The 17,263-nt window shown below is 48.1% G+C and overlaps 1 protein-coding gene across 12 annotated transcripts in view; it reads right to left on the bottom strand.

Annotated features, from left to right (window-relative positions):
• Nucleotides 1–17,263, bottom strand: part of CYRIA (CYFIP related Rac1 interactor A) — a 103,452-nt gene that overhangs the window by 42,584 nt on the left and 43,605 nt on the right. For 7 of the 12 annotated variants that reach the window (XM_072767669.1, XM_072767670.1, XM_072767671.1 and 4 more), the window contains one exon: nucleotides 6,023–6,118. The exons of the other annotated variants lie outside the window; for them this stretch is intronic. The gene's annotated coding sequence lies outside the window, so the exon portion shown is untranslated. The remainder of the gene's footprint in view (nucleotides 1–6,022; nucleotides 6,119–17,263) is intronic. 12 annotated transcript variants of the gene reach the window in all.

Genomic DNA, 17,263 nt, shown 5'->3' with positions numbered 1-17,263 from the left:
TACTTTGGTCACACAAGAATATGGACAGTGCCAACAGCTCTGGCCTCCTTCTTGCTTTTTTTTTTCCCTTTTGCTTATGTTATTCCCTTTGCCTGGAATGCCCTTCCCCTCTCCTCTGCCTGCCGATGATCTGTCTATGTTTCAAGACCCAAATCAAATAGCATTCCCTCCCCGAAACCTCCTACCTGACTCCCAGGCTGAATGAACCACCCTCCTTGCTGTGAGTTCTTTCAAGGCCTATGTCTTCTTCATTTTCAGAATGTTACCCATTTCAGTTCATCCTCCCTACTCCTCCCCACTGAGCACCAAACACAGGTCCAGCACACAGCCCTCTTCACTTATGTCTGCTGAAACGGATCGGAAGTGTGAGATGAGTAGTCACGGCATAGCAACAACAGTGAGATGTCAGCTCTGAGTAAACTCCACAGAGAAAATAGTCATTGGTAAGAGGAAGAGGTCAGGGAAAATGAGCATTTCCCAAAATAGACATGCTTTGGGGTGCTTGACTCTGTAGTTTTATGATCACAGATGACTTTGAGAATCTGTCGAAAATCAGCCTTCTCAGAAAAATGCACACACCCACAGACCCACATATTCTTTTTGTATGTAATTCCAGGCGGTACTGTAGACACACCAAAGCCCAGAATGGAAATTCCTCATCTGTTTTAAAACCACTGATTTCGGTGTATGGGCATCAGACGGGACGAGGAAGGCATCTTCAAGTGTGTGAACCATGGACCGCACTGCAAAGGAAAGGGAGTCCTTCAGTGGGAATAGCAGGGGCTCTGGACACCTTGGACAAGTCGCTCTCCTCATCTGAATCTGAGTTCTCTTCACGTGTAAAATGCAAATCATAACACTTCCTTTGCAATGTTGCTATTGAGTAAATAAAGATAATGAAGGTTAAGTAGCTAGTGTAGTACACGCCATGCAGTCAGCTCCTGACCACAAAACTCGTTTTCTGCCCCTCTTGTCTCGTGTAGCAAAAACTGCAGCCACCATGCAAACAAGTCATTTCCCTTTTAGCAAGAAACACTGCACTGCTGCTTTGGAGCAAGGGGAGAAGCCGACTCAGACCACCGCCTCGGTGAAGACGTGAAGCTGGGTGCTGAACGGCTGCTGCGCTCACTTGCATGGCTATTCATCATACAAGAGCCCATTTATGACAAATACAGGTCCCTCCCTTTGCATGACAAGGCGTATGGGTCCACAGAGCCCCATTATCCAAAAAAAACAGAGCATTGTGGGCGACGCAGGCGAAGCCGAGTGCACACACACAAGCGGACATTGTAAGGCTGTTTGCACAACCCCGCAGTGCTCCTCGAGGATTTCCTGCCAAGGAGACATTTAGATCTCAGAGTCTGTTGCAGACATTTGCTCATTCAACATGGCTTCGGGCTGGAGAAACCGGGTGCGTGGTCCCCTCTGCTGGCCGTCCCCGGAAGCACATGCTGGGACACTGGGCTGATCGGGTGCAAGGTGCTCTCAGCAGTCCAGACTCTTCTCTCCTGTCCCTTCCTAAGCAGTGCAGTGCAATAGGCAGGAGCTTGGGAGTCTGCAAAGTAGTTCAGATCTCAACAGTACCATGTATCAGCTGCAGACCTTGGACAAGTCACGTTGCCCCTCCGATCTTCCTCTCCTAGATGGAGCCCACAGCGCTCCTGTGCCTGCGGCAGGGCCTAGCCGAGACGACAGCAGGGCAGGGTGCCTGCAGATGGCCAGCGTGGAATGAGCACCTGCTTCTGGGACGGTGGGCGCTGTCCTCTGACCTCTGGAACTAGGAAAGGACATCAACAAGCACCTCCTGGCAATGTCTTTGCTTAAAACTGTAGCTGGTGCTTAGAGCAGAAGCGTGACTCTGTCTTTTTTCAAATTGTCCCCCCTTGCTTTACACCATGTGCCGTGTTGGCATGGGCAGCACTGCGTGTCCCCTCAGGCTTTATTTCCGCGGCCCCTGAAGTGTCCGATGTTCAGGCCATGCCTAATTTGAAGGTGAGGGGGCTTTGCTGGCAGAAATTCTCAGCTGAAAGGTGTTTCTCAAAAATGAGAGAAAGACCATGCCCTTGAACTCCTTAAACTGAGCTGTGATCTGCTTCCTGACTGATGCAACGGCAACAAGGACTGGGGATGCATCCCAGCTCAGCCAGCTTATGCGCTGGGTATTTAATGGTCTTAATCAATGTATTTAACAACATTTACTTCACTCCCCCCCCAAGCTGGAGTTTCAATATGAGTAAAACAGAGATTATTTTAACCTCTTCAAGGGTGATTTTTAGAAATAATGAGACAGCATGGGTAAGCAGCCAGATGCATAAGTGAGTTGTCATAACTCACTGCTACTCTTGCTATTTTTCTGGTTCCAACCACTGGTCCTAGTTCTGTCCTCCCGGCCATGACGAAGAGCTCATCTTTCCTACACAACTATTAATATCTGTGAGGGCTTTAAATACCATCTTAGACATGGATGCCGATGACTTCCCAATTCATACCTGTTGCGTTCATCTCCTCGCTTGAATTCCTGACTTGTATATCCAATTGACCACTTGACTCCAATAAACAAGTGAAGCTCAACATGCCCAAAACTAAAGTTTTGGTATCTCTCCTCAAAAATTGCCCTGCTCCAGTCTTCCCCAACTCAGCCAATGGCAATTCTATATTTCCAGATGTTCAGTCTAAAAAAGGTGGTGTTCTCTTAGGCTTCTCTCTTTCTTTTAAAATAGCCCATAACCAACCTAACAAATACCATTGCAACATTTTTAAGATATATTTTGAATCTCATTGCTTCTCACACCCTTCATCACCAATGCCCCTAGACCAAACCACAAGCCATCACCTCTTGACCAGAATATCATACTCATCCCTTAAATAGATTCCCCAACTCTGGTCTTGTCAGTTCCCAACCTCTTGGTTAATTGCCTATCTGGAAGCTATAATGATACCTTAAAAGTTGCATCATGCATTCTTCTGCTTAAGTCCTTTCAGTGGTGTCTTTTTTTACTTAGAGTAAGGTACAAAAAAAAAAAAAAGGTCCTTATCACAGTCAACAAGGCCCTATGTGATGGTACCCCACAGTGAGTCATCTGCAACTTCCCGTCCTTCTTCACTCTGCTTCAGCCACCTCTGCCTCCCCACCATTTTTCTTGAACTTATCACATATCTTTGTGCCACAGGACCTTTGCACTTGCTAATCCTTCTGCCTAGAATGCTCTCCCCCAGTATATCTGCATGGTTTTCTTTAGGCCTCTGTCCACTTGTCAGTGGAGCCTAACCTAATCACCTAGTCCAAAATAGGATTTCACCCCACCTCACCTTACGCGACCCCCACTGTCTTTATTTTTTTTTAATTTTTTAAAATTTTTATTTATTTATAATAGTCACATAGAGAGAGAGAGAGAGGCAGAGACACAGGCAGAGGGAGAAGCAGGCTCCATGCACCGGGAGCCCGATGTGGGATTCGATCCCGGGTCTCCAGGATCGCGCCCTGGGCCAAAGGCAGGCGCCAAACCGCTGCGCCACCCAGGGATCCCCTGTCTTTATTTTTCATTTAAATCTCTATTACCATTGACATATGTACCTTCAACTCCTAGGATAGGGCCCGGCACATAATAGGAATGCTACACTTACATACAATTTTGGATGAATGTAGTCATTCGTTCATGAACAAAGTTCCCATGACCCCATGGAGCTTCTCTGTCAACAAATTTTTTCCTCCATATCCCATGGGAGGAGAGGCTCTCAGGTCATCTAATATTTTAGTCAGACACGGTCATTTGCATAAGAATGAGGGAGAAGGGTTACTACAAGGGATGGGGAAATGCATGACCAATGAGCATGGTCCTAATGAGGAACAGTATGAAATTGTAAGATAGAAAATGCATTGTGTATGGGGGGGGGGAGCAGGGGGGGAGCAAGGTCGGGGGAGAGAAGGTCGGAAGAAGCAGCTGAGGACTGATTATAGAGGAACTTTGCAACCATAGAGCAGAAGCAGGGAGGGACATTCCTGGGCAGAAATGCAGCTTGGTGCCTTGGGTGGGTCAGATGGTTATTGTGTAACTCAAGGCTCGAAGGACACAGGACATACCATGGACTATAATGCCTCTGTAATGCCACCGAGTGTGCAGAGAGTCATGGGCTCTGCGTCCTAATCTCATTTTAGTCACTTATTTGCTACAGGACCTTGAGGAAGGTCATTTCCCTGCTCTGAGCCTCACCCTTATCATCTGTTGCCCACCAGGACTGGCTCAATGATCTGGGAACTCCCCCTTGTCCCAACATCCTAGGGTTTTATACAGTGAAAATGGGTGACAATTTCCAAATATGTATCCAGGCAACCTAGTGCCAAATCATGAGCTAAGTTAATTAGAATAGGGATGCACCTTCCATTTATGCAACAGCATTACATACTAACAGCACTTCTGTGAGCCGTCCTGCTCTTGCTCCTTGAAGCCATTTGGATTTCAAGTTATAAGGCAAGGACAGTGAGGCCAGAGCCCCAGCACTTTCAAATGTCCCATGCTGTATCAAAATTGTCCACTGCTGCAATCAGGGGGTGCTACAGAGTTAGTCTGTGAAAAGGGAGTAATTCTGGAATCTGGTGGAATGCTTATACTATGTCAGAGAAACGGTTCTCAAGCCCTTGTGTGTGTTTGACGCAGCAAATGTCATGAAACGCATAGGCATACAAACTTACAAATGAATCTCATCCATTCAACAAAGTGGCCCCAAAGTAGCTCTAGGAAGCAATGCTTGGACAGTCTGGTTTAATCTCTCATGTGTATTCAAAGGTCTAATATGACATTCTCTAATTCGGCCCCTTTTCCTTTGGAATTTGAGAAGCAGTTGAGGGCCTGCCATGTCCCAACCCTAGAAGCCCAAATCAGGTCTCCTTGCAATTATAATAATAGCACAACTGCAACATGAAGGCACTAGGCTGGGGATAATTTGCAAATACCAAAGCTCTGTCCTTTGGCTTTCAAATTTCAAATAAAAAAAAAAAAAAATCCATGAGATGACAAAGCCATGATGTTAATACAGATCCCATGTCGAGTTACATTGCCCAGGAAATGGCAGCATTTCCTTGGAATTAATAATAAGTTTTTTTCAAAATTTCTAGAAAGTACCACAAAACCAAAGATTTTGTATAGTTGCCAAAACTCCACTGGCTTTGCCAGGTTATCTGCCAATTTATATTCAATATAATTTAGCTGATCCCCCACCACCAATGAATTCCAATACCTCTCCTCACCCGTGTCAATTGCTCCCAAATTTAAGTGACCTCTTCCTTCCAATGACCCTAATATCTTCAATACCTAGCACAGTCCTTAATAGAGTATTGAAAGTTGATGCATGGTTAAGGAATAAACATACAAACATTTGCTCATTTTAGAGGCCACTGCTCAGTAAGACTCAGTCCCTGAAGTGGTCTGAGAGCACAATCCAGTGAGGGCAAGAAACCATGGTCAAAGCCCACAGTAAAGGACGGAACGTTCCAGGGAAGACTGTTATTTGGGTGAAAGGAAAGTGTTCTGGAAAAGGGGTGCAAGAGAAGAGGTGACTCATCTGGGCTGGAATAAACTGGAAGGCTTCATGCAAAAGGAGGCTGTGTGTGGAGTCAGGAGGGAGAAGCTGTCAGTGGACGTCTGGCTACTGGTGAGACTCGGGAGCTGGAGCAAAGCCAACCCCAGGTCCCTCACCGCTGAGTGAGATCACACCCCCTTGGTGGGGGTGGAGATGAGGGGTCCTGGGAGTAGCAGGTGTCACAGGCTCAGCTTTGAGATCCCTTGGAAGATCCCAGTCTTCTGGTTATGATGAAGCGGTGGGACTGGTTTTCCTATGTGCGTTTACACCTGCTCTCAGTATAGTTCTCTGCCAAGTAGACTTCCATCCTCCGCTTGCCTGGGGCCTGAACTGATGCCTGTCCCATTCCCAGGGTGGGGGGTGGTGTCCTCTGCCCTCTGCCTCTCACCAGAGCCCAGGGAGTCCTCACACACCAGCCTTCCACATTCCAGTCACTCCCACTTACCTGTCTGCCTCTTTTCCTAGAAGGTGATTACCTCCAGGACAGGAGCTAGGACTTATGCTTGAATCCACAGCAGGCCACTCAGGGAATACGTGTTTGCTAATAAATGAAAAAAAAAAAAGTGAGTGCAGAAGTGAGAGCATGAATGCCAAAAGCTGTATCCAAGATCTCCTGAGTCCCAGCCATTTACTTAGAAAGAGAAAGAGGAAAGGAAGGAGGACGGGCAGGCAGGAGAGGGTGAAAGAGTGAGGGAGGGATGAAGGAGGGATGGTAGGATGGAAGGAGAGGGGAGGAAATGTTTTTCCTCCTTTCACCTAGTTTAATTAAGATATAACTAGTTTCTGGCATAGGAAGTAACAGACAGGGATCTCACGCTATGCTTGAAAATTGAAAGAAAGAAAACTTGAGTCATCTAAAAAGGCAAGTTCCAGCCTCAGTAATGTGCAAGTGAACTAAAGACAGGGAGAGGCTTTGGGAGCAGCCTGCCTCACCCACGTGGTGGAGATGGCCAGCGACTAGTTCTCACAAAGAGAAGCCTGTGACTGTCTCCACCTTTGGCCCCGCCAATCAACTTCGGAGGCCGCGCTGGGAGAGGCCCAAGGTCAGGGATGGGCAGAAAATAACATGTCTCAGGACTGTGGATTCCCATTTGAGGATACCTCTTTGTTTGTTTGCTTTTAAAACATTTTGTTTATTTTTGGGGGGGCGGGGGGAGAAGAGAGAGAAAGAGAGAACTGGGGGAGGGACAGAGGGAGAGGGAGAGAGAATCTTAAGCAGACTTCCCGCTGACTGCAGAGCCAGACATGGGGCTGCATCTCAGGACCCTGAGATGTGACTTGAGCAGAAATCAAGTGGGATGCTCATTCGACTGAGCCACCCAGGCGCCCCCGTGGATGCCTCTTTGAATCAAAACTCCTGCACAGTGGGAATATGTAAGGCTGAACCGTGGGTGCACTTTCTGAAGTGGGTCTTGCTGTCTCCCGCCTCCGGGCAGGTGGGCCAGCTGGGAGAGATCCTGTCTCAGCTGAGGATGTACTTCAGTCACCTTTCCTACGACATGTCACTGCTGACACAGAGGGCCCTGAATCTAAAATCCTGGGGACTCCAGAGATGACCTCATTCATCCCCTATTTCCCCAAATCCTCACTGTCACAGCCACTGGCAGTCCTGCGCTCCATGCTATTTTAAGCGCTGACTGCACATTATCTCATTTGATTCTCACGATGACCTTCAAAAGCAGGTACCCTGTTCAGTTTTCAGAACTGGGAAAATGATGTGTTCCTGCTAAAACAGAGGTTTTCTTTGGGCAAACACAAGAGCTTGCAGTTAAGCATGCTCTCCACTAAGGGGCATTATCATCCCACATTAAAATTGCCAGACCGGGTCAGGGTAAAAGCAGTGCAAAAGCGGGGCAAAAGCAGAAGTTTGTAAAAAGGACAAAGCAGGGGGATGGATTTCAAAGTCCTGGATATTTTCTAAATGTTATTCCTCTTAGTAGTAAGAAGTGTTCACACTCACAGCCGCAGTACCCAGTGCTTACTTAACAGCAGAATTCACTTAATTCCTGTTCAAGGTCATTTCAAAGGACTGGTCTTAACCAGTCTGCCAGCAATGGAGCCATGGCCATTGGCAGGGGGTGGCATGGGGGGTGGTGGTGGCGGGGGATGGGGGTGTGGATTAATAGATTCAACCATTTGGGTAAGTAATCATCCTCCCCAGCTGCTTTTGCTAATTTCTTAAGTCACGTTTTCCACCAAGGGAAACATGGCCTGTGGCTGAATCACCTTGACTCCAGCTGGAGTGGAAGAGAAAGAAAAAACAGGAGGGGTTGGGTGGGGGGAGGAAAGGTTGAAATTCTATCCCAAGCCTATCAAAACAAGTTTCTATAGTTTACTTCAGCACAACTGGAAAATACTCTGGAAGTGTAAATTTTTTTAAAAATATTTTATTTATTTATGCATGGGACACACACACACACACACACACACACAGGGAGAAGCAGGCTGCCTGGAGGGAACCTGATGCAGGACTCGATCCCAGGATCCCCGGGATCATGACCTGAGCCAAAGGCAGATGCTCAACCACTGAGCCACCCAGATGCCCCAAGGAAGTGTAAATTATGCTAGTGGGAGATCCTCGACTGGTGACTGTGCCCCCTCCCCCTGTGCTTACAGACAGCTTATTTCTATAAGAAGCACAATGTTGCTCTCACAGAGAGGATGCTCTTGCAGGAAATCCACAGTACACAGAGAATGCAGCAAAGTCACCGTGGGATTTCCCTGTTTGGATTGATCCACCGAGACCACAATGAAACCAAACAAACAAACTCACCGAGTTTATCTCCAAATTTATGTTAAAGGCCAGCCCTGCTCTCGATGACTCAACCGTGCACTATCCTGATTTAAACTTTACCCTGCAGCTGGAGTTTCCAGGCTGGTGTCCGTGGCCACAAATGACTAAATGTAAAAGCTTTGCTCTCCATCTGCTCTGGGGCTCGAAGTCTCAGAGATGGTTCAAGTACAGTCTAGGCTGTCCTTTAATCCTACCTGAAGATGGTAAATTTTTATTCAAATACAAGGTCTGAGGCTGCTCTGTGGTTTGCACCAGCTCAGAACCCACTAAATGACCTCAGGTCCTAAGGTGCCTAGTGGAGTGTGGGAAGCACCGTGGAGAGACCGTGGAGACACCAGTTTATCCTCAGAGACTAACCTGTGGCCTTGGCCATACGTCTGAGAAGCTCTGCACTAGACTAAGGACTGGAAGCTCCAGTGTCAAATCCCCTTTTCAGCCCATAGCTCAAAAGTAAGCGCTTGTTTTAGGACAAAGGAAGTGAGGAGTTGCTCCTGCACTGTTTAACATGTATTTTGTGTTATGAGTGTTTCATTTATGGATCCCACTGGGCACAGCAGGAAAACTAGGGAAAGTTCAGAAAATAATCAGAGATAGGATTATCTGAGCCCTGCTGTGGACCAGGTCTTGTCCTCAGTAAGTGCTTAACGAAGCACAGGATCCCAGTCCTGGAGCCCAAACTAGATGGCTGGGAAGGCTTGACTCTTCCCATCGTTCACACTGCCTCCTGCTATCCCAGCCTTGGTTTACTCACTGAAAAAAAAAAAAAAAATCAGACAGAAGCTAGACCGGATGTTCTCACAGATTGCTCTACAGAGTGAGCCTTTAAAAAAATATTTTAAAAAGATTTATTTATTTATTTATTTATTTGAGAGAGAGAGAGAGAGCAGAAGCAGGTAGAGGGGAAGAGGGAGAGGGAGAGAGACAATCTCAAGCAGACTCCCTGCCGAGCGCGGAGCCCCATGCAGGGCTTGATCTCCCGACCCTGAGATCATGACCTGAGCCGAAACCAAGAGTCGGACGCTTGACCCACTGCGCCACCTGAACAGTAAGCCTTTCTGAAATTTCCAAAGGCAAAACTCTCTCTATAAATCTTTGTTCAAATCGACAACCCAGGTGTTTAAATGCAACACTTGCTTTACTTAAGGGAAGAAGGAAAAGGAACCAGAAAACAACCAAACCATTATATGCAGCGATCATTCACTTGACCCTCTAACAGTCTGTCCATCGCTGACCAAGCAGCTGGCCCCTCTCAGAACCGGGACCGGCGGCTCCCATTCGGCTGGGACCAGGCGCTCGGCCCCGGGCACTGTCCCCTGCAGGACCCACGAGGGGCACAGGCGCACGCGGGGCGCCTTCCTGGCCTCTGCTGGGGAGCGGGTTGGCATGGCGACGCCTGAGCCAGCCTTCACTTGCTCCCTCCCTTCCCTTTCACGCTATTATCACTGTGTGAGATCTTGCCCCAGAAGAACAGAGAAGTCCTGAGGGCGAGGTCTGATGTCAGGGGAGAACAAGCGGGTCTTTGTCGGGCCCTTCAAGGAGAGGAGGCCCGGCCAGGGCTCTTCTGCACACAGAGGGGCCTGTGCTCTCTCAGTGTGGGGCAGCGGGGCCGCTCCCGTCCTGCCTGGGCCCTGGGGCCTCCACTAGCTCATCCTGAGCTCCCCGAGTAGGACTCTAAGTGCAGGGATCCCCATCTGCTGCCCTCGGGGTGCCTAGATCAACACCAGCCCTCTCAGGAGATCCCTCTCTTCTTGGCTCTTCCCCCTCCTCCTGGTCAGAAGGGCTCCCCCATCCCTCCATCATCTTTGTGGAGCTCCCCCTTCTTTTCACACCCCACCATCTGCCTCCAGTCTCCTGCCTCCATCCCCTCCTGGCCACCCCCTGTTCCCCCCCAGAAGCCTCCTGGTTCAGGGATCTCTCCGGCTGCCTCTGCTCCCCTAAGATGCTCTGGTTGTTCTAACAGCCAGACGGTGCCACCTGTCCGAGGTTGGAGTGTTTATCACTGCTGCTGACTTCAGCTTCGAAACTCCTTCTTCTAGGATTAGTTCTGCCCTCAGAACATGCTTAATAAATAGCTTTTCAATGCTTGAACCCACAGCACATCCCCCAAACCTACCTTTAATAAAAAATCTGACTAAGGCTTCAGATTGAGATAAAAACAGCTAACGTGATTTGGGTCCTTCCTGAGTGCCGGGCACCACTTGGAGCACTTACATAGACTAGCTGGCTTACTGGGCAGAGCAGCCTTAAGTGGCAGGTGCAATGGGCTTTCTCACTTTACAGACAAGGAAACTGTTGGATGAGAGGTGTGGTAACTGTCCGAGCTCACCAGCTAGCGGGCAGTACAGGAGGATTCCGACCCAGGCGGTGCGGCTCCAGTCTGGGCTCCCAACCTTAATGCCACACAAGCATTTCGTGATGACCTCACCTAAAGTCCACTCCGATGCACATGACCGTGTGTCGTTCCCTAAAACTAGGGACACACGCCTTTGCAAATGTTGTCACATTTCTAGGCTTCGTGTATCCCATGTTTTGGAAACTAAAGAAAATGAGTTAGATTTCCCTGCTCCCCTTCCTCCCGGACCAGCAGCATAGTCAGGAGCAGAGCAAGGTGGCGACAAGCTGGGAAGGGAGGTCTCTGCAGGAGACACGTTCCGAGCCTGCTTTCCGCAGTAACAGTTCTCTCCCCAGAGCATCTCTGCCCATGTGCAGCCTGGGCCTGACTCTGTTTTGCAGGTCAGATGAGGTCCCCATCCTGGGCCACTGAGCCGGCAGCTTCCAAGTCCCAGAGAAAGGCAGGCTCGCCATCAGGGCTAAGCCAAGCACCCCAAGCTGATTCTCCTATCTTCCAGTGCAGAGAAGGAGCACAAACAGAGCTGCAGGAAGCGGGAAGACTGGAGCAGAGGGACAGAGCGAGGGTGGCAGCCGCACCAAGGCTCCCAGCATCGGGATGGGGTTGGGGGTGCAGGCCGAGACCTTTTACTCTGAGAACCGTATCAGCCGTTCTGAGCTCCCAAGCTGATGGAGGCCCTGGGTGCCACACAAAGGTAAGGGGCCCGTTTCTCACCTTCCAAGGTCACTTGGCAGTGATGATGTGATGTGATGCAGATGAGGAACCTCACACCGGGGTCTTGCTGGACCACATGCAGATTCAACAGCATTCAATGACTCTCTCTGGGGTCAAGTTCGTAAAGGGAAAGCCCTAGACCATCAAGCCCAACTGCCTCGTAGTGGATGGAGAAGGGAAGGGAGGTCCAAGGTCAAATGGTGACTCAGTGCCACAACCCTGATGCCACAGCCATGCTTTTTCCCTCCTTCCTTTTCAAACTTCACCTTCTGTCTGTTAATGGCATCCAAAGGAAATGCTTACCCTCCGGTACAGCCAGGGTAGCAGAGTGAAGAGGGCAGGAGAAAGCTCATGGTGAGGTCTCTCCTTAGAGGGACAAGAGAAGATACCCAACTGCTTTGTCTTCCAATCAGCCTAGCCCCTCAGGAAGAACTCATAGATCCCCTAAAAGCAAGAGACGAGGAAGCCCTGGCTGATTCTCCTGGTTCTCTAAGAGGAGAACTGGAGAGCGGGGTATGTCATGGAGCTGTCGGGGTCTCCCAGAGATTCCAAAGTGAGCAAAGCACTCACTCCTTAAGCTGCTTGCTGTTGAGATACTTAAACCTACCAGGAATGAGGGGGCATCTGGCTGGTTCAGTCAGCAGAGTATGCTACCCTTGATCTCAGGGTCATGAGTTTGAGCCCCACACTGGGCATAGAGATTACTTTAAACAAAAAAACCTGGAAGTCAGCCTACCAGAAATGGGACAAGGTCAGGTTCAAAGATGGCTCTGTAAGGAGGGAAGGCTCCCCGGTGTCCCCAACTAGAACCAATTGTTTTATCAAGTAGTGAGCTCTCTGTCCCCAGAAGCATGTAAACAGACACCTGCAGGGCAAAATGTAGAGAGTTTGATGGCACCAGCGGGATCTGGAGAGGCCTCTCTGATGGGATGCTACTGCTCTGCCCGGCTCCACATTTCTGAGCTTTAGGTGAGGGCCATGTCCAAGATGATTCTTAGCCCCATCTCATTGGGTTATCAGAAGGGTGGCACAGCAGGCAGAGCAGAAGAGGAGACAATCACAAGACAGCCTGACTCCTGACCACCTAACATAACAGCTGTGGGCCTTGGACAAGCTGCTTCGGGGCTCAAAGTTTCAGTTTCCTCTTCTGTAACTGGCATCCTGGTGTGCTTGTGAACCCCGAGTGCCAGGAAGCACGCAGACCGCAGCACCCAGGGAGGTGTGCAAGGCCACTCCCAACCCACCCATTCACCCTGCGGCTGGCCCATGAGGCCAGAGGGCATTGGTGCCAGGCTCTGTTAGGCTGCAATAGGTTCCAAATAATACATACGTGTGTGTCTGTGTGTATACGTACCTATAGATGCATACACAGCGCCCACACAGATACATGTCTCGGTATATATATTTATATATATTAATATGGACATTTTTACATATATATTTTTACATATATGTTTTACACACATGTACATACACACATATAAATATGAATATCTATTTTACATATAATAATATATATATATATGTGTGTGCATATACTTTCTCTTTCCTAAGAGGAAGGTAGAGGGACAGACACACTTCTAAACCTTTTCTGTAGTTTTCACTGGGAAGCAGCAGCCCTAGTTGTCTGTAAAGGTGAATTTTGCTACCGGAGAGCCCTGGTGCAAGCTTGCTGTGCCTTTACATTCGTGTTTCCGGGAGATGCGGCTGGATTCCTCCTCCACCTCTTTCCACTCCTTCCCGTGGTCCCTCTCCTCCTACTCTGCTTACTGACACCTCCATGGGGTCAGAGGAGAGAGTAACTCAAAATTAGTCAATCTGATTATTTTTAATCACTGTTGGGAACAAGGTGGGAGGCTGAGGAGGCGGCTACTAATGGTTTCTAAAAAGCAGAGCTGAGGCATTATCTGTGCGTGATGATCACTCTGGCTATTTCCTCTCCACCACTACCACAGATGTTTGAATGTCGGCCCGTATTTAGTGTTTATAGAGTGCTATTCTGTTCTAGGGGTGTCTCTCGCCCGGATCCCAATTCCTACTCACTCTTCAATGCCCAGCTCATTTGGCTCCTCCTGGAAGCCTTCCCTGACTTCCCCGGGCAGAGAACATGTTCCCTTTTTGCAATTAAAAAAAAAAAAAGGATTTATTTATTTATTTATTTGTTTGTTTATTTATTTATTTATGTGTGTGTGTGTGTGTGAGAGTGTGTGTGTGTGAGAGAGAGAGAGAGAGAGAGAGAGAGAGAGAGAATCTAAAGCAGACTCCCTGCTAAGCATGGGGTCTGAAATGGGACTCAATCCCACGACCCTGGGATCATGACCTGAGCTGAATAGAGTTAGACACTTCACAGACTGAGCCCTCTAGGCGTCCTTTTGTTTCTGCACTTTGTTCGTGCAAGAGGCTCCTGACTACTATCTGTGTCTGTGACTGCTGGCCCCTTTTGTCATTGTCAGAAACATGCCCTCCTTGGAGGAATGCACAGACTTGATCCATCTTGATGGTTTCCAGACCCAGCACAGAGTCTGGCATGTGTAGGGACTCGGGTCTTGTCTGGCCAGTGAATGTGTACTTTCCATAGAGAACATTCTTATTGTCCTATTCAACTAGGAGAGGGTTAAGAGATGGATATTACCCATTTGCTTTCTGACCAGAAGAAAAAGTATCAAGACCTAAATTCCATCATTCCTACCAGAATAGTGCAGGCTTTTGCCAGCCACTCTCTCCAAACAGAAACAAGGCTCATGTTCTAACCGTTTCTCAGCAATTTGTGTAGCAAGGCCGTGCACAGAACAGTCAACATTTAACACTCACTAGAGCACTGGGAGACAGAAGGGACCACATATTTACCCACGCCAGAGGACTCATTCCATTTGTCTGTATGAACCTACTTTACATCTGAGGAAACTCTGACCTTCTAATTCTATCCCCTTCTCTGATGTTGCCTACCCTCCCTGCTATTCACCTGCCTGACTGCGCCTCACCTGGAGGACTGAGTGGACATGACATGCCCCGGGAGCTGCCCCATCCTGCCCCCTCTGTCTGGGTCAGGAGCCTCTCCTCGGGCTCCCTCACACTCACTCTCACTCCAGCACAGATCAGTGTGTGTTGCCAGGTCATTAGCAGGTATCCCTGGAAAACCATAGACTCTTCAAGGGCAGGGAGCGAATCTAGTCATCATCTGTACCCAGTGTCTACAGTGACACTGACATAGGATAGGCACCCAAGTATTTGCGGAATGAACGGATCCCCCCCTCTACCCTGGAGGCAAGACTTGGTAATACATGAATATGTGAGTGCATTCCAAGAGAACTGGGGGGAGTGACCTGTGAGAGGGTCCAAGGGAAAATGATCACTCTGGCAAACTGGTTCGACAATGACCAAATTAGAACTACTCCTCGCTTCAACCTAATTTATCAATGCAACTTGCTCAAGCAGTTTGAACTAGTGCTGACCATGGGCTCTCAGGACAGGGCATTGTCTTATTCATCTCCAGAGACTTGGTACCTAATGCCCGACACAAGTTTTTGAATGGGTGGCTCATACTCTATTGGGCAAAAGCATCCATCCCTTTTTCTACGTAGTGATGATTTAGGGATGGGGCCTTTTAGATGTTCTGGGGAAGAGGGAGGAAAGGTAGAAGAATCTCTGGAAGGGCAGTCAGGACATAAAAGCCCAAGTCCTTACAGTGGTTTACGAAGCCCTACAGGATCTGACGGCTTCTCTCTGCTTTCACATCCTTCTGCTGTCCCCTTGCTCCTTCTGCTCCAATCCTACTGGCTGCTCTCTGCTGCTTAATGCCCAAGCACATTCCCACCTCAGGGCTTTGTTCCTTTGAGCCTCACTCCCTCACTTTGTTTAGGTTGTACTACAGTAACGCCTAATCCGAGAGGTCTTCCCTTGGACCCTGTGTAAAACAGCAGTGGCTACTTTCTCCACTTCCCCTTTCTCTGGCTTGACTTCATTTATTTATGTTTTCCTGCTTTACTTTTTTTTTCACAGTGTTTAACACTGCCTGATACAATGTACGCATGTTTCCTTGTTGATGATCCAACAGTCCCATGAGAACGCAAGCCCCACGAGGACAGAAACTTCGTTTTATTCTGTGCTGTATCCCTAACATCAAGAATGGCACCTGCCACGTAGTACATGCTTCATAAACATCTGTTGGCTGAATGGCTGGCTGGCTGAATGAGTGCCTCAAAGCCAAGAGACACACAAGGCACAAGGTTCTAAGAGAACCTGATGGGGGAGTCAAAGCTATATTTAAGTAGCTCTAAATAAGATTGGGGAGGAAAGGAGCTAACATTTTTTTGAGGAAGAAACTCTGTTAATACATTTAAATTATCTCCTTTCATCCTGATCACAAGTATACAACATAAGGGCATATTATCCCCATCTTACAGATGGGGAAACAGAACCTTAGGAATTTAAAATGATCTCAGCAAAATCACTGAACTAATAAATAGAAGTGAGATTTGAAATCAAGTCTAATGCCAAAAGCTCCTCTCCTTCCTCTGAATTATGCTCGTGGCCACCCTAGGAAAAGAAACCACAAGAGAAAAGAAAGGAACAGACCACAAGATAATCCTGTTCCCCCAAAGAATGAGAATGTGGTATAAGGAACAAGTCTAGGATAAAATGATCCTAGGTACTTAGACTGGAACCATCTTAGAATTCTCCTGGTCTTACCTTCTGCGCTATGCTCAGCTGTATGAAATGCTTCTCCTTAGAGTCTTCAAGGAAACTCAAGATATCTAGATGCAGAAGAAGAGCTTTAGGACAAAAGACAGCAGAAGGGAACCCCAGCAACTGGAGAAAGATGAACACGTGCATGACCATCTCAGGTACCGGCATCTCCTTTGTGACTCCTGATCCTAAGTGGGTGCCCTGGGGCAACTTAAGGGGATGCACTAGAATGCCAGCACCCAATGCGCTGAGCCCCTCGGTAGATCTTTAGCCATCTGGTGAGGGTGTCAGCTCCTGTCAGGTCTGAGTTCAATGAAGGAGTTCAGGTAGGTGTGGCCCAGTCTTTGCAGATGAGAAGAAAAGTGTCCATAAAGGATTGGGAGGAGGTGCCAGAGGAGGGAGATAGTAACAACAAAGAATCCATGTGTTGACAGTAAGGCCTGGCCACCTGCAGCTGGAGCAGCGTTGTGCACAAATTGAAAATGCCTCAAAAAATGTTATAGCAAGTGCGAGACAAGCCAGACCTGTGGCAGGAGACCGAAATTCCATCCCGGGTTTGCTACTGAAGGATGTGTGCTCGCCTAAGTTTGCATGACCAGGATGGGTAGAAAGAAAGTCGGATTGTGCTTCATCTCAAATGAATTCTGCAAGGGACAGTAACCTAGAACTCCAGCCCTAATCTGTTTTCCCCTGCCTGTAGTTCCTTTCTTTTTTTTTTTAAAAAGATCTTATTTATTTATTCATGAGAGACACAGAGAGAGGCAGAGACATAGGCAGAAGGAGAAGGAGGTTCCCTGAGGGGAGCCCGATGTGGGATTCGATCTCAGGACCCTGGGATCAGGCCCTGAGCTGAAGGCAGATGCTCAGCCACTGAGCCACCCAGGCGTCCCTGCCTGTAGTTCTAAGCTACTCTATTTCCTGCCTAAATACTCACCAGACCCAGGGTAACAACAGTTCCCACTCAGAATACAGTTGTAGAAACCCAGAGACCTTTAACCACTTCAAAACTATATCCTTGGTTTCTTTAAGGTTTTTGTTTCCCCTTTTATGCGTATGTGGTGTTAAGAAGCACGACTTCTAATCAAAGATGACAAATCTGGCAAAATGATCACCCTCAATACTTTCATGTATCCTATAAGCGC

Source organism: Vulpes vulpes, chromosome 8 (genome assembly GCF_048418805.1).
Source record: "Vulpes vulpes isolate BD-2025 chromosome 8, VulVul3, whole genome shotgun sequence".
In the NCBI taxonomy this organism is placed as follows: Eukaryota; Metazoa; Chordata; class Mammalia; order Carnivora; family Canidae; genus Vulpes; species Vulpes vulpes.
This window is presented reverse-complemented; position numbering and strand designations above follow the sequence as displayed.